Source organism: Colias eurytheme, chromosome 26 (assembly GCF_061535395.1).
Source record: "Colias eurytheme isolate Ceu_HAF_F1 chromosome 26, ilColEury1 Martin Lab GWU primary, whole genome shotgun sequence".
Taxonomy (NCBI): Eukaryota; Metazoa; Arthropoda; class Insecta; order Lepidoptera; family Pieridae; genus Colias; species Colias eurytheme.
The window spans coordinates 5,083,778-5,109,833 of NC_143005.1; the positions used below are offsets into that span (position 1 = coordinate 5,083,778).

The window sequence follows — 26,056 nt, forward strand, 5'->3', positions numbered from 1 at the left end:
AAATGTGAGAGTCACTTCGTCACAATCGTCAACTGAGACTTTATTGATAAATGCTAATCTTCGTTGCAATAGACATTTCTTTCGGTTTTATCAAGCTTTGTGACAATCAATTATTATATTGTAATTTTTGTAGATTCAGGTTTTTGTTTTTGGGTTAAATAGCAAATTAAAATTACGTGATTGTTAAAGTATACATTTTAATAGCATTTAGCTTATCATGAATGAAGTTTACTGAGAGGTTCAGAGTTCAAAACTGACTAATAAAAGATAAAGCCTCTCTCTCATATCATACAAATTGTTTCCTAAAGGTGCCTAAAGGTGAATATAAACAAATTGATTGCATTTTCTTTCTCACAATAAGTCTCTACAAGAAAACAGTTTAAATATTAATAAGGAAAGATTTGTATGTAAGTATATTTGTAACGAATTAGCTCAAAAGATACTGAACGGATTTGGGTGAAACTTTACTGTAATATAGGTTATACATCGGAATAACACAATATGAGCTATAACAATACCTACTTAATTTTCGGCACATCTAGTTTTAATACATATAAAGTAAAACAGTTTATCCGTTGCGTTGTTTTTAATTCACACTGAATGTAGTCCATCAATCTATTATAGGATTAATTATACCAAAATTCAAGGGCAAGCCACTTGAATGAGTTGACTAAAACAATGGGCGTTGGGCAACTTGTCATTTCTTACGGACAATGGGAGAGATTCTCACACTGAAGTTTGTTACGAAAGTATACGAAAATACGCTTTTAAATATTATGTTTTTGGAATATTTTAAAGAATTAGCGTTAGTATAAAGTTGTTCTCTTTTGATATAGATAATTCGTGTAAAAGGGACAATACTGTAGACTAGAATAAAATGTATCCTAGGTACATTTTTAATTCAACCTTAGATATCTACTACATACATTTTTTTTTATTACTGCATTATAATATTCATTGCATATCAGTTTCAATTTGGTTACCACATTCTAGTATTCTTTGAAATTCAACTTTTTGCCAACACATTTTGTTTTATTATTCAATACGTCGATTCAGAACAATGCTCTTTATGGCTTAGCAATTCCTATTATAGCATTGTGTTTGAACAAGCGCGTGAACTGATATTATCGCCGTATTCAAATGAATCATAAAAAATAGCTCCTAATGCATATAATTAGTAGATAATTGCATAGTAAATGTATGATGTATTTAATGAAACGTCAGGTATATGTCAAAATGATGATCCAAAAGGTCAGCTAAAACAAACACATGGTAGTCTTTGGGTAAATAGTAATTATTGCGTTTGTACGTGGAATATAAGTTTAACGTGGTTTTACTGTAGGTATTTGAGAATATTTAGATTTTTTTGTGATTTAATTGTTTCTGGGAATTAGTAAGTAATTAAACTGAAATGAAGAAGAGAAAAGTTGCATCTTACAATTTTCATATTATAAGAGAGAACGTAAGTAAGTAGATACTTGCCTATAGTTGAATTGTTCCTTACTATGTATTAAATTTAAACATATCTAATAATTAATACATGATACGGTATATTAACTAAAATATTTTCGATCAATGCAAGGATCATTATTGTATATTCATAAGTTTCCGCAGTCCTCAGAAGAAGTCCGCTAAATAAAGTAGAAATTAAAAACATTATATATATAGAATAAAAATCAAATTTCAACTATTAACCTTCAAATTTCAAGGAGTTGTATTAATGAACCGTAATAAATAAACCAACATACTTTATAGTCCATTGAATGAGTCCCTCCAAGGGGGATCTAGAGTGCGTGAGTTAGTAACGTAAGATGTTTCTTCGGAAACATGTCAAGAGTCCCTAGGTAATAAACATACTAAAACCCCGGGCCACTAGGAGGAGCCCCGGAGTGGGGGGAGGGGGAAAATGGGTCCATTTTTTCATTTTTCGCTTAAATCTCAAAAACGGTACATGTTAGAGAAAAACTTTCAAGGAAAAATTGAAAGGCCATAAAATTATCTACAAGTTGTACCTGAATCATTTTTTCCTATATCCTACCGTTTCTGAGTTATACGCAGTAAAACATGATTTTGGCTCAAACAATTTCAACATCAATCGATCAAAAAATATTTCTTTCTTCCAAAAAACTCAAATGTGCAACTTGTGACCAGTACTGATAGATTGCTCTTAATTAGGTCTATAATTGGTAAAATAAACACATTCCTCCATGGAAGCCTTTAGGAGGAATCGATTGTCAAAATATTATATTATGGTAGTTTGAGTTACTGAACTTGATCTTTTTATTTTTTTCTTCCAAAAAACTCAAAAGTGCAACTTGTGACCGGTACAGATAGATTGCTCATAATTAGATCTATCATTGCTAAAAATTCCAGATTCCACCACGGAGGCATTTACGGGGAATTGAATTTTATTTGGGTAGTTAGTTAAAAAGTTTATGTATCGTAACTACCCTAATAAAATTCAATACCTCCTAAAGGCCTCCATGGTGGAATCTGGTTTTTTTATCAATGATAGACCTAATTATGAGCAATCTATCGGTACCGGTCACAAGTTGCACTTTTGAGTTTTTTTGGAAGAAAAAAAATAAAAAGTTCAAGTATCGTATCTACCCTAATAAAATTCAATTCCCCGTAAACGCCTCCGTGGTGGAATCTAGTATTTTTATCAATGATAGACCTAATTATGAGCAATCTATCTGTACCGGTCACAAGTTGCACTTTTGAGTTTTTTGGAAGAAAAAAATAAAAAGATCAAGTTCAGTAACTCAAACTACCCTAATATAGTATTTTGACAATCGATTCCTCCTAAAGGCTTCCATGGAGGAATGTGTTTATTTTACCAATTATAGACCTAATTAAGAGCAATCTAACAGTACCAGTCACAAGTTGCACTTTTGAGTTTTTTGGAAGAAAAAAATAAAAAGATCAAGTTCAGTAACTCAAACTACCCTAATATAGTATTTTGAAAATCGATTCCTCCTAAAGGCTTCCATGGAGGAATGTGTTTATTTTACTAATTATAGACCTAATTAAGTGCAATCTATCAGTATCGGTCACAAGTTGCACTTTTGAGTTTTTTTGGAGAAAAAAAATAAAAAGTTCAAGTATCGTAACTACCCTAATAAAATTCAATTCCCCGGAAACGCCTCCGTGTTGGAATCTGGTATTTTTATCAATGATAGACCCAATTATGAGCAATCTATCTGTACCGGTCACAAGTTGCACTTATGAGTTTTTTGGAAGAAAAAAATAAAAAGATCAAGTTCAGTAACTCAAACTACCATAATATAATATTTTGACAATCGATTCCTCCTAAAGGCTTCCATGGAGGAATGTGTTTATTTTACCAATTATAGACCTAATTAAGAGCAATCTATCAGTACCGGTCACAAGTTGCACTTTTGAGTTTTTTGGAAGAAAGAAATATTTTTTGATCGATTGATGTGGAAATTGTTTGAGCCAAAATCATGTTTTACTGCGTATAACTCAGAAACGGTAGGATATAGGGAAAAATGATTCAGGTACAACTTGTAGATAATTTTATGGCCTTTCAACTTTTCCTTGAAAGTTTTTCTCTAACATGTACCGTTTTTGAGATTTAAGCGAAAAATGAAAAAATGGACCCATTTTCCCCCTCCCCCCACTCCGGGGCTCCTCCTAGTGGCCCGGGGTTTTAGTATGTTTATTACCTAGGGACTCTTGACATGTTTCCGAAGAAACATCTTACGTTACTAACTCACGCACTCTAGAACTTTTTATTCAATGGACTATTAAGATTATATGAAGATGTGAAGATTGAATTTCGTTGGTTCATTAACATAATAATGATTATTTTATGTCCAAAAAGAGAGACCTTGACATATACAGACTTTATGGCAGTGTTTTTAATGGGATATAATATAATCAATTTTTTTAAAGTCACGTGCGTTCTGTGAAATATGCAGATGTTCTTAGATGAATGTTCTAAAAATATGGCTTTGCAAATTAGGCTTTCGTTTGAAGTAGATTTTGTAGTTCATTAAAATAAATGTATTTATTATTCTCCTAACCTTCTCCAATCCATTATAATAATTATTTTATATACCTCAGCAAGAAACACGTATTTATAATATACTTATGATTATAGATACTTCATACAATGAAATTTGAGGTCTTGTGAATAGAGTGGACATTTCTTTCCGAAATAATTTTTATTTAACCTTTAAAACATCCTGTAAGGAAAATTTTCATATGCAATATGTTAATTTAATACTAAAGATATGCAATAGTCAGACAACAATAAATATTATATTACCAAAAAAACAACACATTTCAGCCGGTTTTATTTCCAACGGATTGAGTCCAAAAAACATAATATAAACTTAATTATTACAATAATAACGTCATCACATTAAATCGATGCTATCATTCAAGGTCTTTCTCTTTTATTAAAAAAATGCTCCAACGAATTTTCATATCAAATGCAAAAACGTGACAAAAGTTCCGAACAGCTTAATTTGAATAATTAATAATTTTCGTCTAGAGAAAATCCTGTATAATAATAACAAAAGTAAGGATCAAGGCTACAAAACAGATGGTTTTATTTGTCTTTAAAAAGATATAACAATATAAAATCTGACCATGTATTTTTATTGTTTTATTTTATTGAGACTCGTTAATTAGACGACATGCTAAGCCGATATTTTGTGGCTTATACTTTATTTCTGTAAAATTTTGCTATACTGAAGATTTTCATAATTAATGTATTATTTTGAAGTGCTTCGTGTATTCTAATTTAGATTTAACTACTTATATTTAACTACTGATTTAACTACTTAAGTTGGGTGGTTTTTTTATTTATTTTTACATTAAATGTTGAATCTGTGTAGAAAATAAAACATTATTTACTATGTCACTATTCATTACCCCTACGTCTACAACATTAAGACACTTAAAACATTATATTATCTAAATAAACATTACACCTGCATACTATAATAAAACGTAGAAACATACATGAATAGCGCAAATCGACCAAAACAAAATAATGGCCGTTTATAAAACAATCATTAACACTTTAATGATAATATCAAATGAAAAGGTCAAAATTACAACACTGAGGCACAGACTGAGGTGTCAAAATTTGACCTATACTTGTGTGTTCTCGTAATTCATACCTACATACGATTTAAACATACACTATCATCATTCATCAGTCAATTGTATGATTGTATCTCTTTATTCGGTTGAAGAATTTTGTTTTAAAACGTATAATTATTTTAGTAAGAAGCTTTTTAAATAATTTAATACCTAAAACTACATAATTATTAGGTACATACTTTCGTTTATATTTCCTAATGAACGAAAAAATGCATTCTTAGAAAATTATATAAGTTATCATTGAACACATGCTCTATGCTCATTAGTTATAGATTAACAAAAATGAACAATAGTTAATCTTATCGCCTTTGCTTATTCATTGCACTAACCTATTGCAAATCTTAATAATATCATTACGTAGAACTAATGTTGTATTTACGTGCGTTCATATTCACCTTTCAACTGACACATATACAAAAGAAAATAGCTCATTACGAAAGATTAATTTGTTCAAATTGACATCAAATATCCTAATCCTACTTTAATATTATACATAAATGCGAAAGTTTGTGATGATGGATGTATGTGTAATGTGTATGTTTGTTACTCTGTCACGCAAATACTACTGAACCGATTACAATGAAATTTAGCACACATATAGAGGATAACTTGGATTAACACATAGTTTTTATCCCAGAAATCCCACGGGAACGGGTACTATGCGGGTTTTTCTTTAAAAAACGCGGGCGAAGCCGTGGGCGGAAATCTAGTCAACTATAAACCTACGCGGATGCTTGGTACTAAATTAAAATGTCGAAATAAGAAATAAAACTGATTATTCTCCGATAATTTCATTGTCATCATAGTTCATTCATCATGGTTGCGTAAGATATGATATAATCGATACGCGAAAATACGCATCTGTGATATAATGTACGTATCAGATTCGATCTTTATTGTTACTTAATTTTCGGTTTAATGTCAAGATATTCTGTTGAAATATTGTCTGGGAATTATAGTGTTAATGTATGGGTGTGTTTAGAACAACTCTTCAATACGTGCTGAATTGGACACAGATTTTCATTATTATTTGTACTTGGAGATACTAAACATCTGAGTCTTAACAATATAAAGGATATTAAATTATTTTATAGGTACAGAAATATAAAATGCAACATAAATTGCATTATTGGTCTCGAATAATTTGAAATTATATTACCTACCAATATGATTACAAATAGGATCTAAATGTCAATCACAATAGATTGAAAATTGTAGTTTTTATATATGCCTACCTACTTGAACCATTAAAAATGAGCTTCTTAAATTCGAAGAGATTCGCTATCTAAAAAAGGCAAACGTATAGCGATCAAAGAACAAAAGACTGATAAGCCGAAAAGTCGATACCAATCCAAATAATAGATGTAAGAAACAAAAAGACTTGACACTTAGACAATAGCACGCCAACTTTCACCTTGTGATCGACTGCTCAGACGATTGCATCTTCAGTCGTGACATCGGATTTCCGATGTATTTCGCAAACTTATTGAGATAATATTTACATAATGTGCTGGCATTTCGTCTGCAGGTATGTTATGTATCTACACAATAACTAATCAATGTTAGTCGTTATTTTGTGCTACTTTGGTATGTCGTATCCAAAAGTTTCAAGGAGAATAAAGATAGAGCTTACTACTACTAATTTATGTTCAAAGTTATAAAACTACTATGAATTTATCTTATGCTACCTTATCAACGTCTAGCAGAATTATTCATGAAAATTATTATAATAGTTATCTAATATGATAATTTTTTTGTTAACATGTTTTTTTAAGTGCCGTCATAAACGCTTCACGCAGAGTGCCGGATGCATTTTAAAATATTGCATATTATAATAATATATTATTATAACCCATCAGTGTTTAAATTCGTTCGTGCTTTATCAAGGATAATATTTTGATAGCTAGGTTAAATATTTTAATTTATACTAAACTCGTTTATAGGTGGCAATTAAATCCCCGTCAATGGGGGACGCCCTTGCGCATGTCGCTACCAGGGTGAACCTTCAGTTCACCCACGCGTCCGCGTTAAAATGTAGAAGCCCTTCTGGCTAACATTGAGAAACACCAATTAATTAAAATAAATATTTGAGAACCGTCAAATCAAAAATTTTTATCCTTGTTACCTCTGTAAGCTACCACAATCGAGAGTTTCGTACATGAAATTATTGGGCATCTCATCAAAATAAAGCTACTCACGAAAAATTTGCTTGATAGTAATCACTTGCAAAAATGGGCGATGTATCCCGGACTAATACATAAATTTTAAATCACACGAAATTATAATCAGATCTCGGCTTTTCGATTATCTAACTATTATCATAGTATAAATTATTCTATTCTATTAAGTATATTTCGTAACTTAACATAAGTCAAAATATTTGGTTAAATTTTAAACGTGTAGGTTTTTTATTCATTTTTATTTTGTTATTTTTATTATCTTGTTTCAACAATATAATTAAAGAAATTGACTTTATTGTATTCAATTATTTTTACGGTGACATAATAAATTACGATATTCTGTGTGTCAAGTCAAGGTAACTTTTTGTGACAATTGTATGTTGGTCTCATCGGAATTGGAATTCGAAAGGTCAAGAGGTTCAAAACATGTTGGTCGTTAATTTATACAGATTCCATCTTGGCAAGATTAAATTATTTGGATTTTTTACGGCAATGTCATTTGTTTTGATTAAAACCGATGAAGTGTTTACTTCATTTCAAATAAACGGTATAAAATTATTTATTTTATGTGCGTACGTATTTGTTATGTAAAAATAAATTGAAAAATGTTACTCACCATGCAATTATGACTTGATAAAAAATAAATACAACAATGCCTTATACTTTATGAAAATTGAAAATAATATAAAACGTCTGATAAATTAATCAGGCGTCTACACTTTATGAAATCATCCTATAAATAATATATTATATAATACAATAGAAAAGCCGATAAAGTAATAAGTATGTAATATTATGTAATGTCATGTCATGTTAGTTTTCATGTATTACATTTGTAATAAGATATCTATAGGAATGAAAAAATTATAATCGTATGCGTTGATTTATAATATTATGAAAATTAAATAATCAATCAATTGATTATTCAATTGAAATATCTGCATGTTGACCGTGACCTGCACAATAATCCCAGTTTCATTTTTACATAATCTAAAGTAAATTGTTTAGTTTTTTCGTACATGTCTAAACTGAGGAATTTTAGATTAAGATCTAAGCCGCAAAGGACTTTTAAATCTTGCTTATACCGCATTAGAGCTTCTGTGTTATGTGAATCAGATATAAATATGTTTTATTACTAGTTTGGCATACATAGAAATTGATAAAAGTACGCTTACGTTCCTCGTGAAATAAAGACAAGTACAGATTAGGCGAAGTTGATAGACTACTAGATTTTTTTATTTGCATAATGTAGCCTCTGGTTAAATGCATTTTATTTATGTTTATTTTAAATACTAGCGGTCCGCCCCGGCTTCGCCCGTGGTACATATTTCGCAATTAAAGGTAGCCTATGTTCTGTCTCAGGGTCTAAAGATTGTCTGTGCCAAATTTCATGAAAATCGGTCCAGTAGTTTATGCATGAAAACCATACATACATACATACATACATAATTACAAACCTTTCCTCTTTATAATAGATAAGTTAATATTAAAAATTACAATGACTTAAAATTGCGTAATTTAGGCTTTTCCAATGTTTTTTTTACGTGTGATTTATAAAGAAAAATGTATGTGTGTGTTGTTTCGCGCCTATTATTTGTCTAGATATTTGGTAAGTTCTGCGCGTTTACGAAACGGTGAAGCGTTAAATAATTAATTTATTCAAACATTGTGTAAGTTAACTGGTATAATATGATCTATGACTTATGTTTGTGGGTGTTCTGTACGTTATTTTGGTAAAGATGTCCTCTTTTTATGGATCATTTCCTCTCTTGTTTTTTAGGTTAGGTCTGGATAAATTATTGAACGACGACGAACTATAATTAATATTATCATTATTAAATTACCTACTACATAGATAAGAAAAAATACATAAAACTGGTAAGTAAACTATATCAGAATACTATTATATTTAACTTGCAGTAATATATAATTTTTGAGCATCTTGATTCAAGCGCTTCTTGAAGATGTCTTGTTGAATAAATAAATGTTTGATTTTGTGTACGACAAAATGTCCATGGATATTTCGATATTTTGTAATATCATCACATTAAGATAAATACCGTTTAATAAGGCTTTGATAAAAACATCCAATACTCATAATAATAAACAAACAACTATAATCACTTATTCATATCAAATACATATTCAATAAGCAATCGGAAATGGCAAATTCGAGAAAAATTATTGTTAAAAGGTTAGTTGTTTTCTCACATTATTTTGGGACTTTGAGATTACTTTTGACTAAATCAAAATGATTTTTTTTCAGATTTGATGAAATTTGGCATGTAGATTAGTTTTGGTTAGTAATATAATATATATATTATTAGAATAAAAATAAAAAAAAATATTCTAATGTAGAGTCTATGTTAGTTATGTCCAAAATTTATAAATATGAATCTACAGATTTTGAATGGCATTGCATTCAAGAAACCGAAGAGTAATCAAAATGAAAGACTATGCAAAATTCCTCTCTCGTTTAATTGGTCTAGTGACACAGTTCAATAGCACAATGGGTTATGTTTTACGACGTAATTAGTAATTACGAATGTTATTGTATCCGTTGCGATACATATTAACAATGCTTATTGTTAACGTACCTTGATTTTATGGGGTTTATGACCGATGTATTTGTAGCTATATTTTTAATATTATTAAAGACTACTAAAGATTAATAGAGTAAAACTTAATTGTAAAAAAGTGCATGTTTTTATGTTAAGACCTATCTGGGCCTTCATTGGCTTTTTATTGAACCATTCTTAAAAAATGTCTACCTCTTATTACTTCCTATAAAGTCGATTCCAGGGGAGTTACCATGATGTTCATTCCAATGTTGAAAAATGACAGAAGAATGACAGGAAATAATACGCCTTTACGACCCTTAGGAGACATCAAGATGATATTTCTATTTATGTTTATGTGTCTAAGATCTGGGATTAGAAATATACCCCTTACCTGTCACCTATCACCACAACTATCCTGACAGATGAGGGTATAATTAATTTCTAATCCCGGATCTTAGACTAATAGAAGTGTAGTACAATCTAGTATAGTATATACTATCTCTGGTACAACTATGAATTACGTACGTAAGGCCTAGCCGACACTTTCGCTTTTACATACATGTGTGACGAATCTCTTGTTTGTTATGTTCAATGTTTACGTTATTTAACATATGTGACATTACTGGCTCTAAACGATTTCCGATTTTTGTTATAGCACACACTTATATTAAATGGAGTTTATGTTATCGTCTTTATTTTCGTAACACACACTTTATTGTATGTAATCCTTTATCCTATCCTACTAATATTATAAATGCGAAAGTTTGTGAGGATGTGTATGTGTGTGTTTGTTACTCTTTCACGCAAATACTACTGAACCGATTACAATGAAATTTAGCACACATATAGAGGGTAACTTGGATTAACACATAGGATAGGTTTTATCCCGGATATCGCACGGGAACGGGAGCTATGCAGGTTTTTCTTTGAAAACGCGGGCGAAGCCGCGGGGGGAAGCTAGTAATTTATATTCCGTACCTATATTTTGTCCAATTTCAATCTTAGCAAATAATAAACAATCAGCCTTTTCGACCTAAGCAAAGAATAAACAAGGAGCTCGTTATTTTATATAAAAAATTGTCTAAAAGATCAACTTGGTATAAGATAGAAAAAGATAAGTTTGCCTCTAATAATATGAGAATTATTATTTAAATATTAACTTTTTTTACGAATAATTTATTACACTTTAAAATTTGAAAGCGATACTATAAAAATATTTGTCATAATATTTTTAAAATCTAAAACAAATTTAAATATTTGTCTACAGTAGACTCGTACTGTTGTAATAATGTTTATTCTAAATCAAGGCTACTAAGTACTGTTGCAAATATACGTGACCATCCAATTTTTTATAAGTAGGTAAATGTGCCATTTTTAAGTAGAAATTCTAAAGTAGCCATTTATTGGATTGGATTTTCAGGATGCTTCAAGATCTTTTATTTGTTTATATATCTACAATGTAACAACATTTTAATCTTATATATAAAAATGAATCACGAAATGTGTTGGTAAGCGCATAACTCGAGAACGGCTGAACCGATTTCGATAATTCTTTTTTTATTATATTCCATGAAGTACGAGGATGGTTCTTATGTAGAGAAAACGTAAACATGTACCACGGGCGAAGCCGGGGCGGACCGCTAGTCTTATATATAAAAATGAATCGCAAAATGTGTTGGTAAGCGCATAACTCGAGAACGGCTGAACCGATTTCGATAATTCTTTTTTTATTAAGTATATTCCTTGAAGTACGAGGATGGTTCTTATGCAGAGAAAACGTAAACATGTACCACGGGCGAAGCCGGGGCGGACCGCTAGTATAAAATAAAATGTAAATGGAATGACTCAAGTTCATTGCGCATAATTATTAACCATAGTGATTCACTCTTTGATTTACTAAACAATTATTTCAGTATAATATAATATCTATTTGACAAGAACAATAAGACACTTCTAAGTGCATATCAAATAAATAATTGAATTTCTTTCATTAATGAAAATGTTATGGCTACGATGGAACTGCATAGATGATAGAAATAAGCATATTTATGTAGTAATATATTAATATGAATTTGCAAAGGTCAAAAAAGTGATTAAATAGTGCAGACTAGTGGCGCTTCACATATTAAATTATAAGTCAAGGCCATAGGGGCGGAGGTCGGGCATAAATTATTATAATAGTTTGTATATTCTGTGTGGCAAGAAAACCTATTATTTTATGATATTTGAAATTATAACATTTTTAAATAATTGTTTTACTATGGTTGATGTCGATATTAATAGAATAGTGCCCTGTGAAAATCATTTTCCAAAGTTTATCTTCCTATAAGGTTATCATAGGAAAAAAGCTTCTTTAAACTTTGATGACATAATGATTTGAGCCACGTATACTTTACGACGTCATCGAGATAAAATAATTCATTCAATTATTCATTCAAGTCAGTTAATTGGTTCAAAAGATATGCAACAATTAAATTTTAAATTTAAGCAAATAATTTGGTGCGCTAACCATATTTTTTGATGGATTACATTAAAAATTAATTAAAACTCCGTGCGAATACCGATAATCTAGTAATGATGGTCACACGATGTTACTCAAGTTAGACTCAATCTGCGAGACCATTTATTTAAAAATAATATAATTATGTGATTTTGACGGTTCTATTCATAGTAATGATGCTATCTGTCGGTGTCTTTTATCTGCTTATTACTGTGAATGTTATACGCAATAATACGTTCACTTAGAGATAATTTATATTGAAACGAAATAAATATTTCAAGGGTTCTTGACATTCATTTGATGAGACTGTATTTTATTTTTATTGTATTTTGACAGTTGTTGAAATATCATTAATGTAAGTTCTTTAGCTAATTGTTTAACAATGCATTTATTAATTACTTAAGTGGAAGGCACTTATATGAAGGATGTTCGTATATGTTGTAAAACAATTTTCAAATACGTTTATGATTTTCATGCATTTAGTTTTTAAGTGGTAAACACTTACATAAAGGTTACGGATATGTTCGTGTTAGTAATAAAACAATTTATCGAAACGAACGAATTTATTTTGGCTTTTCACAGTTAAATTTATTTTTTTTAAAACTCTACTCTTTTTAATCTCCCTTTTTTCATTATTAAGTCGGAAAATTGGTTTTGAAATGTAATACACATCTAGGCCCTGAAATAACGTTCGAGATTTTCTTGTACCCTTTTTATTTCTCAATATAAATGGAACAAATATATCATAATATACAGTTGTTCTATATCTACTAATTAAACTTCAAATGTTGTGTGTTCTATGACGTGGGAGAGTAAGCTAATTTATGAATAGAGTTTCTTCATTTATGATATTTGAAACAAAAATTCTCAAGCGCGTTTGGACAACATAATTATAACGTGCTCAATAAATGTGGTAGAAAAGAAGCCGTGAAATAAAAACAAATGCAATATTTATGTTTATGACCTATAGTTATAGCATTTTTAACGGTTCTTCTTCTTCTATAGTTTTAAATGTAAAATAAATCTCTCCGGAATACAGGTAACTAAAGTTTTAGTCCTTGAGATGTTTTTTTTTGTATTATAAGGTATGTAAACCTTGTTTTTGGAAAGGTTAACTAAAAGGAACTTAGTAAGGCTTTTGAATAACAAGTATAATATAACTGCAAATGAAAACTTTTTGTTCAGTTTAGCATTACATTTTCATTTAAAATGTAAACTAAACGTGTTGCACTAAATGACCTGCAGTTAAATATTTTAAAAGCAGTTAAGATAAACGAAAACTCAGTGTTATATGGTAATACACGGCTAGTTTTATCTATCATTGTCTAACGAGTCTCACGGAAGAGTGTCGACATACTTACACACTTTAGTCTGTTTATATTTTAGCAATACTATGTAATTCTATGATTTGGTTGGAAATCACCTCTGAATATTACTGTGCCATTTATTAGTTACAAATTAGTTATCGATTATATAAGCTGTAGATTTAATATTGATGAGAATTCTATTAATTTTGCTCTTCCTTATTGTGTTTAAATTAGTGTTTAATGAATAATCGAAAGGTCGGATTAATAAAAGTTCAAAGTTTAATTGTTTGGCAAAGTATTTATAATAGCAGTTTACAAAGATCTTCGCCTACAGCTTGTTCAAAGGTGAGCCTAAACAGTATATGACTCGAGTCAGTTATAGCATAAACAACTGTTTATCTTTTTCTTTCCTCATAACATCTTAGTTGTAACTAGTACACCTATACAGCTAATTATTTACAACAAACGAGTGTCACTTACAACCGACACGCGTTACAAAACAATGTACAATTACTTAAACAGCGATAAACAGTTTACGAGTTTTCTATAATTCGCAACCGCAAAGGTGAACAACCTCAGCAGATGAATCTTTACCCAGTGACCTGTCTATTTCTTTGTAATCAATGTAACATGCGTTATGTAATCCCGCTTTCGCTTGACCCCCGACATTCATGTTGGACAGATGCAATACGGTTTTTTTTCGATTCTAGCCAATTGGTGCGTAGATGCGTGATTAAATTACGTTCCTTGATTGGATGTGGTAGGTCGTGATTAATTGGTTTGAGACGTCTGTTTTTTTATTAATTTACATATTTTGCAAGGTTATCAAATTAATCAGGTTAGCATGGGATTAACGCCTATACGTATTAAGATAGTGTGCAAATATTAGTAATTATAAAAATCGAACTACGTGACGATTTTTTAACTTATTAGAATATGTTTTAATCTGTTTACAACGAAGACACGCTTTCTCAGACTCTACATAACAAATTGTAAATAAAAAGTAAATATTTATGAGTAGGTACATAATATATTAAAAGTCGACTAATTAGACATGCATAATATACAGAATTACTTTCGCATATACCTACTCTTGTTACTCTGACAACGTAAAGGTTAACAATGCGTCAGTCAAACTATTTTAACAGCGGATTCCTTAGAGATGATTGGAGTAAAGTATGTCATTCTCATGACGTACTGTGATGCAATGATCTCAATAGTACAAGTAATTTCTCACAAAGGTCTTCGGAGTGAGACGTACAAATTCAATGTTATTATTCTTACGCTAATCTTATGTCAGTTGTTCCGACGGTTTGCAAATGAGCAGAGAGGGCAATTGAAGTGTCACTTTGGAGAGATGTTTAATTTAGTTTGGCAGGAAATTTATTGCCGTCACCAAAAATCTATGTGTTTCCAGGTTTGGATAGAAGTATACATCATCATCATTATCATCACAAACATTAATTAATTGATACTGGCTTTTGTTTCCTTATCTCGATAAAGATATTTCAAAAGTTAGGAATTGTTAAGTTTTCTAGGACATGTTTTAAATATAGGATTAGAGAATTGAATATGTCAACAGATTATACTTTACTAGCTTCCGCCCACGACTTTGTACGTGCATCCCCGTTTTTCCCCGTACCCGCAAGAATTTCGGGAAATCCTTTCTTAGCGGATGCCTACGTCCTAACATCTACCTGCATGCCAAATTTCAGCCCGATTATGATAAAATCATCAGAGAGATCGTGATCTATCTGAAAGAACAATGTCTATATATTATGTTGCTCTATTTATGTATTCGTTTCGATTTCGGCTACAGCGACTGCTATGAGTCGTCAATACGGTGGGTCAACATTGCCCTGTCGTGTGCTCGCAGCTGTGGCTTATGTAGCCAATTTTGGCGAGAAATCATATTTTAGGACATGTCAAAACACCTCCGTGATAGTTATAATTAATTAAATGAAAGGCAAGATAAATAAATAAATAAATAAAATAAATAAATAAATTTTCGGTTGCGCTTGATCGTTTGCATATGCATTTTATTGAACTAGATCTTGTTTCTATGGAAAAATATGTATAATATCAGTTTGTAGGTTATGTCATACACTTAATGTTGTCTATATAACTTCCTCAGTAGCAGAGACTTAATAGTCAAAAACTTGTTGGTTTATACTTTATAGTAGTGTTGGGGAATGTTTTGAGCGATGTCTTTGTGTTTTAAAGGTTATTAAAACAAGGAACAACAAATAAATTATTTATATAGCTTTAATTATTATAAAATGTAGGGAAGGTTAAACTCAATTTGAGAGCTCAGAATATTATAATAAAGAACTTATTTATAAAATTATAAATATACTTATTATTTGTATTATGTTTGCAAAATACTAAAAGAATTTAAAGGAAAAAATTATTCAATATTACACAATATTAACAAGCTGACTAATATTTTTTGTTAATTATGTATAAGTAAGTATTATATTATTACATCAAGAGGAGGTTCACTAAAGATGACCGTCGTGACACTGTTTTGGGCATAATTATACATGTGAAGAAACCTACATGTTTGGTAGTAACCTTGTATCATTAATACGAATTATTTATTATGGTTTTCATGGTATTTCTTGTTTTAATAATTTGCTAGGATTTGTATTGGAAAATAAGTCTAAACAAACAAAATTCGTTGTTTGCCGTTGTTCTAAATTATTTTAATTAGTAATGTAAATTATATCATATAAATAATAGTTATTTTTATTACAAAGAGACGTTTACAAAAATATGGTCTTGGATGTTTTTAGTAATGAATAACGTGCCGTATTTTGAATTAATTTTGCTAATATCTTGAAGTTGCGGCTTGCAAAAAGATAAGGAAAATTTCAAACAAAAAATTAAAAGTTATTTCTAAAATAGCAATTCATTTTTAAATAAAAGACAGTAAATTTAAAAGCGTATGCTAGTCGACTTTAATTTATTTGTTTTCAGATAAGATAAAATAAAAAGACGAAAAAATGTGATTCGTTTGACCTTTACACATTTTATTTGTCTATTTATAATGAATTCGTTTTTATGAGGATGTTCGGATGTTACTCAATAAAGGGGCTTACCATAAAAGTGACGTTTTTAAAGTTTATGACATAGTTTATGGCTTGCTGGGTCAAATTAGTATGTTGTTAACAATACACGGGCCTTAATTAGGTAAGTAAAAATAAGTAATAAATAATAATAATAAATAAATACACTTTACTTAGAACCAAATAAAAACAGACAATATAACAAAAAGAAAAAGACAATATAATATAAAGCCCAAAAGGCGGCCTTATCGCTACTGAGCGATTTCTACCAGGCAACCTATGGGTAGGATTTTGAATTAAAAAGGGGAAAAACAATAGGTGGTGCAGTAATGAAAATTTAATTATAATACATTGAAGCACTAATATAAGCTCCTAGTGATAGACTCGACCCGGATCTTTTTTATAACTATTCGAAAAAAAAATGTATTTTATCCTAATCCATGGGAAGATAAATACAACTAAGTCAATAATTTTATCATCCAAAAAAATATGATACATACAATATAAGAACCCTTGCTCCCACACTAGGATTCCCTGTGTCGTGGGAACAAGTAAGTAAGTAAGCAACAATATTTAAAATTCGTTCTCAAATTTAACACATTTTCAGCGGTTCAATGTCTTGTATTCACCGATCTACAAATTTTATTTGCAAGATTGTGCATTTTTAAATGTAAAGTAACTGCAAACGTGTTTCACCTTTCTAAACATATTTTAACTTAAAACAATATTAGTCTCGAAATTTTCTTAATATTCCAAAAATACAATTTTGTATGATATCTAGTAATTTTCCTAATAGATAGATTCATTTTATTTACTAAATGTCTATGAGAATATATCAATTGGCATCTCCTCAATATTGTCTTATATAGAAGTACCAAAAAAGTATTATGTAAAAAATTAAGAAAGGTATTCATTAAAACCAAGTATCACTTTCATACAGAGCGCTTGCGCATTACGAATTTATTTGCATAATTACGTATTTTCACTTTATTTCGCCTTGACTCGTAATAGACAACATGTCAATAACACATTGCTTAAACCAAGCTTAAACTAATGTTTTAAAATTACCTAAATATTAAACAATATTGATGGGCTGAGCTAATATAAATGCGAAAGGAATTTGGTTCTCTTTCTGATTGCGGCTCTATTATAAAACCGTTTGCGGTTTGCTGCATACAATTGGGTTTATACTGTTTCTGTTTAGTTCGTGTCTTTTTTTTAATCTCTTATAAACTTGCAATATATCTCGTTAGGCATTTGAAAGCTGGTTGTTACAAGTACCTATATAATTAATTGTAAATGTGTAATAATAATCTAATGTATATATATATAAAAGAAAGTCGTGTTAGTTACTCCACTTATAACTCAAGAACGGCTGAACCGATTTAGCTGAAAATTGGCAGGGAGGTACATTGAGCCAGGAGAAGGACATAGGATACTAAATATATACCACGGGCGAAGCCAGGGTGGACCACTAGTAATTATCTAAAATTTAAAATTTCGTCATTTATTGTTTTTAAAAGAGAGACACTAAGACGAAACGCAGTAGTACGGTTTATAATTAGCCAACATTTTTATTGATGAAATTGTATCGCCATAGCAACATTAATTTCTAAATTCCATAGCATCTCATTATAATTTTAGTTGTTTTGTAAAAGATAATACTAATATTAATACAGAATCAAGTTATGGTGATGACTTAATAAATTTATTAATAGTAATCATGTGTTAAGGATGGGCCTGGTGAGGGCTAACCTTGGCCAGAAGCCGGATCTTCAGCCTTGTGGTATTACCTTATACTTCATTTAATATGAGTTAAATGTAATGGGGATGTTTCGATATTTTTTAAGTGTTAAAGGTAGTAACTAGTTTAACTATAGGTTGTGTTAGATTTGATTTATTACTATTGTACACACTTTACTAATGAGTTTTATATACTTTGCCTACATTTTCGGATAAACACATTAATTTCTCAATTAAGGAGAAAATTAAGAAGTGTATTTTTATGCCATTATATCAGAAAACACTTTATTATTTTTAATAAACAACTATTATTATTATTTTTAACTAAACAGCTCATGTCAGAACAATTTTAAACTGAGCGGAGATAACACGTGTTACATCTAGTATAAAAAAAACTATTTATTTTATCTACATTTCACATTTTATAACAAGACTAGCTATACCCCGCGGTTTAATCCGCATTGCTCCGATAAAATGGACTATCTAATAGTGATTTTTTTTACAAATCGGACCCGTTGTTCCAGAGATTAGCACAAACAAACAAACGAACTCTTTACGTTTATAATATTAGTATAGTTTATAACAAGATATATGATTTAATAGACATGTAATCGATTGAAACATCAATTGACTGGTTGTCCGATTAGACGCGTCTATTAGCTCACAAACATTGACAAATTGTTAACGCATTGTCTCAAGGAGAGACTTTAGTTAAGGGTGCGTATAAAGCAAAATTACCAATCTTCTATTAGATGATACGTGTAATATTCAAGACCAAATCTAAAAAATAAAATATATATATCAAACTAGATGATATGTTCAACGATTCTGTTTAATCAAAAACATAACATATTAAAATTTACTCGATAAAAAAAAATCACCAAGTTAGCTCTAATTTTCACATTTTTACGTTTTCTACTTGACATGGTAATACTTATTATGATTTTTTTTTCATAAACAATTATATTAAAACATTTGCAAGATATTTGTCAGAGCATTTTGTGTAATTACTTTTAGTTTTGGTTTTATCTGCGATAAACCACTTTTGGCGCTCTTTTTTTCTCGAGATAAACGTTTGGTTTTGTCACGATAAAAGTAATATGATACAATATAACTATTGATTTAAGAGGAGTTTATAGTGAAATGTGTTTTCCAACGTTGGTTTGAATGGAAATTTTTTTTTGTATTTTATTTCTAATACTACTAATAATAACCGTAATTAGATATTGATTTTTTTTCCAATACTACAAGCAATAAACTATAATATTCAAGGTATAAACAATGAAATGATCTATCGAAGCTCAAAATACTAATGCACCTTACATTTATCGAAGTAGTAAGGGTACCTAAGGTAAGGTAGGTCGTAAAAAATAGGTCTAATCCTAAAATAGGTCGAACTAAAAATGTCGTAGAGGTCGATAATAACCTCCTTTTGAAAAAATTTTGCACAAATATAAATACGGTAGAAAAGTACGGTAATACGTGTGGAACATCACTATGCCTACAGTCATTTGCAATCAATGAATGCACATATCTAACCGTTGACTTCAAGGATGTGTGTTCATGACAAACATACATACGAATATTATCCAATATTATTTGTTATGGACCAATTTATACCCGACTTATATGTTAGCTCATCTATTGGCATATTAAAATATTATTGAAGAATATTTGGAGTTTTCAAATTTCAAATACTTCCTTATTACGTTAAATGTTTGGTATTTAATCGTTTATTTTTAACCGAAAATTAGTTTATTCAACGATTTTTATTGTTTGAATATGCAAATATTTTTCGCAATAAAACATTTCATTGATAATGTAAAAATCTAGAAGAGCTTACGTATAATACAGTCTATGTCATAAATAGTACAAATAATATTATTTACAACTATTCGTAATTATTTTAGAACATAATATTATAGCCTACATTTTTTATTGTTACCTATCTAATACTAAATTTGAAGATTCTTTTGTAACTTCACATAGTAATAAGATGCTTGTAGTGAATTTAATACATAATATCTCTAATCCGTCTATCTCTGTGTAAGAAGGTAATTTGTGCCTCAAAAATTGTGTAGCATCTTCTACTAAAATTCTATTTATTCGGTCTTAAATGCTCGTGTGTCTTCAATTGAAAATATCATACATTTCCAAAGAGCTTAGTATGTAAAGTAGTTTTATTAAGGTATTTAGAAACCTTCAGGTAAAGGGCAGAGAAGGCACGTATTGGATTAGTATCGAACATCGTGATGCATGGTTTTATCGAATATTACAGAAGGTTATCGCTTACCTAATTGATTGTTTTATTCGAGCTTTTTAACAATTATTAGATTTGATGCGGCTCCACTTGTAAACGCTTCTAAATCAATTGAGTAATTTGTATGGTACGTATTTTTAGGTTTAACAATGGTTTATATAAATATGATAACTAAAGATTTGATTATTAGTTGCTTTTACAAATTAGTTTAAAATTATTGCCTAATTATAATTAAGGCCTATCAAGAGTGCCACCATCCATTAGACATCGGGAACTATAGACCCATCACTTTACTAGCTAATATATACAAAACCTTCGCATCAATTGTTCTCAAACGAATAACAAATAAAATTGATAACGCACAACCAATTGAGCAAGCAGGCTTTCGCTCAGGCTTCAGTACTATGGACCATATACAGACATTGGAAAATGTCATGGAAAAATATAGAGAGTTTAATAGACCCTTATATTTGGCATTTATTGATTATAACAAAGCCTTTGATAGTATAAGCCACAAATCAATTTGGAACGCTTTAAGTAACCTAAAAATTGATCAAAAATATATCAAAATATTAATGAATATCTACAATAATAGCACAAGCAAGATTAAACTGGAATCAAGAGGTAAACAAATTAAAATAGAAAGAGGGGTTAGACAGGGTGACCCGCTATCACCAAAACTATTTATTGCCGTTTTAGACATAATATTCAGGAACATAAATTGGGAAAACAAAGGAATAAAAATAAACAATAACTATCTTACACACCTGAGATTTGCAGATGACATAGTTTTAATATCAGAAAATCCAAGTGAACTAGAAGAAATGATAAACAGTTTGAACTTTGAAAGCCTCAAGGTCGGATTAGAAATGAACTCAAAGAAAACTAAAATAATGTCCAACAGCTCCAACATTCCTATTTGTGTAAGAAATAATACTATTGAATATGTTGACAAGTATATCTACTTGGGCAAACAGTTATCATTCAATAAACTAAATAATGAAGATGAAATATCCAGAAGAATAAGCATAGCATGGCGCAAATTTTGGTCCCTTAAAGAAATTTTAAAAGGAAACTACTCTTTAAAACTCAAGAAAATTGTATTTGATACCTGCGTGTTGCCTTGTCTACTATATGGCTGCCAAACATGGGTGTTCACAAACAAAGTAAAACAAAGGATTAGATCAACACAAAGCAGCATGGAGAGAAGCATGCTAAACCTAAGGAAAATATATAAAATTAAAAACACATCAATCCGAGGAAAAACAAATTTAACTGACGCTCTCACACAGGCACTGAAACTCAAGTGGCAATGGGCTGGACACATAAGTCGTTATACTGACGGACGTTGGACATCAGAAACATCATTGTGGAAAGGACCAGAAGGATTGAGGAATGTAGGTAGACCAATCAGACGGTGGTCTGATGACATTGTCGATATAGCTGGGAAGGACTGGGTTTCCTGCGGTATGGACCGGCACAAGTGGAGGAAGATGGAGGAGGCCTTCACCCAATGTGGGATCCAACACAACAACTAATATTTATGTAGTAATTGATAATAAATTTCACATCTACTTACTAACACAAATTGTAAAACTGTCAAATTTAAATTAATATGTAATTAATTGTAATATGTTATAAATGTATTACTAACAAAAATTGTAAAAATTGTAAAACTGTTGTGTGGAAATAAAAGGCTTTTTTATTTATTTATTTTAAGAGTGCCACACCCTCATATCTAACATAATTGTAAATTGTACAATTAGGTAGTGGTACATATATTGTACAGGCAGGCACAATTAGGTAGGTAGGTAATATTTATGAGACTTTGTTATGTAAGGATAAATTACAAAATATTTTAAGGGAGACTGAAAAAATGGGACTTCTTGACCGTTGTCAGGTTGATTTTAATATAAATGATAAAGGTCAAGTGTTCTTTTGGGTAAACCTGAAATGCCGGCCTGATCATTAATTTGCTCGCTTGCAGTTTTTAATAAGAGATAATTTAAAAACTTAGAACTATAAAGTGATTTTTATATATTTACTGAAGTACAATGAACAATTAACAATCTCACAAATTACCAATATTCATTTACAACTGCGTAATGCCTAATTATTTTAATTTTGTGTAAATCTCCTTGTAAAAATATTTCAGTATACCGTTCTATTGGAATAATTTTTGTTAACAATAAAATAATATGATGCATTTTACTATACACTAATTTAATTTAATCATCAAATAATAAAATTACACTTAACTAATTATGATTTGTATAAATGGGATAAAACGCATGCGCGCATAAAGTGACCTTTGCGAGTCATCCACATACCGAGTGTTCGAGACTTGCATACTTAAAACTTAAAGCACTTAAACGTTATTGAGTATAATTGAATAAGTTAGGAATAAGTTAGATCCTGTTTAACTTTGTTTAAGACATTTAATGATGAAGAGAATAATTCTGATAATAGATTCTTGGTATTATTTTTTTATCGAAATTTTAGAAACGATGATTATACCATCTAAACATACAAATTATAATATAAATAAACACATAAAAATAACATTGTATAAAAATAATTGCTACACATCGATAAGGGTATTTGTACTATAAAATACTCGAAGAGACAATCCGCAGGTCGTTAAACGCACGTTGATGTCTTTATTATGGAGTACAAAATAATATAGAAAATTGACCGAAGCTATATTTTTTTATGCATTTTATTTAATGAACTCTTATTATTAATATTTTTTATATATCTCGCTCAAGGTCACCCCGTGACCCGGTTAAGGAAAAAACAAAAGCTTTTAATTTTGAACTTTATGACCTATGGATAAAATAGTAAATTTGATATATTAAATTACCCGCAAATAAAGAATGAACGAGTTTAATACAACTTAAATTAAAACAGTAATTTAAAATACATTTAAATTTTCAATACATTTTAAAATAAATACCAATTAAGCACAAAACAAACAAGCACACAACAACAAAAAAAAATATATTTTCATATTTTTTTTAAATAAAAAATATCGCTCACCTCGCACGAAATAAAACACGACAATACTGTCACACACACAATATCACTGCGCGGGGTGTGAGGTCAGAGTGCGCTCGGCGGTATATCGCGACTCGCGAGACGGACCAGTGAAAGTGCTTATATAGCCTTAGCGTGGAGATGCAACCTCGCATCTTCGCAGATTTGTAGTGTAAAACAATGAGTCCTTTTTGGATGCTAAAGTAAGATAAGTTAGTAGGTTTAAACCTATTTTTGTTAGAGAGTTTGATTTTTTTGAGATGGCCAATGAAAGTTCTTATAAATAGCCTGAGGTGCAACCTCGCATCTTCGCAGATTTATAGTGTAAAACAATAAGTCCTTCTTGGACGCCATAGTAAGTTAGGTTAGTAGCTTTTTACCTATTTTTTTGAGAGTTTGATTTTTTGAGATGGCCAGTGAAAGTGCTTATATAGCCAATAGTTTGAGAGGCAACCTATCATCTTCGCAGATTTATAGTGTAAAACAATGAGTCCTTTTTGGACGTAATAGTAAGTTAGGTTAGTAGTAGTTTTTACTTATTTTTTTGCATAGTTCGATTTTATTATGTCGGGATCGGCCAATGAAAGTGATTATAATATCGCCTCCACGTGGAGATGCCACCTCACATCTTCGCAGATTTGTAGTGTAAAACAATTGAGTCCTTTTTGGATACTATCTTTTAGTGTTAGAGTTTTGTAGACTATGTTTTTTAAGAATCTAGTTTTTGTTACAGTATTTTTTTAATGTGTCTTTTTATGCATTTTTGCTAACGACAGTCATTTAGCCCGATATAATATATGTGGTACAATGAGTTATTTTTAGATAAGCTAGTTAGGTTAGTTTGTAGAATGAACTAGTAATAAGGAGTGAGTTTTTAGGGTTCCGTAGCCAAAATGGCAAAAACGGAACCCTTATAGTTTCGTCATGTCCGTCTGTCCGTCTGTCCGTCTGTCCGTCTGTCACAGCCGATTTACTCGGAAACTATAAGTACTACAGTGATGAAATTTGATGGGAATATGTGTTGTATGAACCGCTACAAAAATATGATACTAAATAGTAAAAAAAAGAATTGGGGGTGGGGCCCCCCATACATGTAACTGAGGGATGAAATTTTTTTTTTCGATGTACATACCCGTGTGGGGTATCAATGGAAAGGTCTTTTAAAATGATATAAAGTTTTCTAAAAAACATTTTTCTTAAAGTGAACGGTTTTTGAGATATCAGCTCTCAAAGTCGTAAAAAGTATGTCCCCCCCCCTCTATTTTTATAACTACGGGGTATAAAATTCTAAAAAAAATAGAGGTGATGCATGCTAATTAACTCTTTCAACGATTTTTGGTTTGATCAAAGTATCTCTTATAGTTTTTGAGATAGGTTGATTTAACTGTAATTTATTATATTTGCTGCTACGGAACCCTTTGTGCGCGAGCCCGACTCGCACTTGGCCGGTTTTATTTCTACTACGAATACATATTTTTTTCAGAAGCGTTGAATTATGTCATAACTTTTCTTATAAATAAAACATAGTGTTTCTAAAGGCTCTGAAAAACAATGAGTCGTTTTTTAAATGCTTTTAATGATTTAATGATTTTTTTTAGTAATACTCTGTCTATGTGTGAAGAATTCGCAACCAACTCATTAAGATAAAGGAAAGTGGTTTCAAGGTTATTTGGTTTTACCATTTTCAATGTCTAGAGAATAATAAATATAATAAATGAGGTATATTTTATGATAAAATCGTCGGAGTCTTTATGCACCAAATAATGTAAATTAGACGATATACCGGATCTTTGGGATAGCTTCATTTACATATTGATTTTATGGGTGCGTGTTTATTTTGGCCAATTCTGATATTATTTCAGATCATACATTATATTTATACTATTGTATTAAGATAGTGATATATAATAATAATAGTAAACACCTCTTAAATATAGCCAAAGAAATTATCGATCTATAGAAAGGACTTTTAAAACAATAGGAACCCATACAGCACACGGGCGCAGCGACGATTTTTGTCAACAGTCTAGAGCAAATATGAGTGTGATATTATGTCTAATGTCTATGTACCTACTTATTGTTAGAATTTAAGAAGTTTTCGAACTCGGTTAAAACACAAAGAAACGAAATAAGTTGTATCTTTTAATTACAAAAAAATTGTTTTAAATACTAAGAATGTTAATATATTATTATGTTCAACAAATCATTATTTTAATAATTTTTAAATGTAGGTTCTAAAACAATGGCTTTAAGGCCTTCATA

General features: G+C 30.2%; 1 protein-coding gene across 2 annotated transcripts in view; it reads right to left on the minus strand.

Moving 5' to 3' along the window:
* The window catches only part of zye (zona pellucida domain-containing protein zye), a 44,458-nt gene extending 20,569 nt beyond the window's left edge, over positions 1 to 23,889 (minus strand). For both annotated transcript variants that reach the window (XM_090116820.1, XM_090116819.1), the window contains exon 1: positions 23,798 to 23,889. The gene's annotated coding sequence lies outside the window, so the exon portion shown is untranslated. The remainder of the gene's footprint in view (positions 1 to 23,797) is intronic.
* Between the last annotated feature and the right edge of the window lie 2,167 nt (positions 23,890 to 26,056).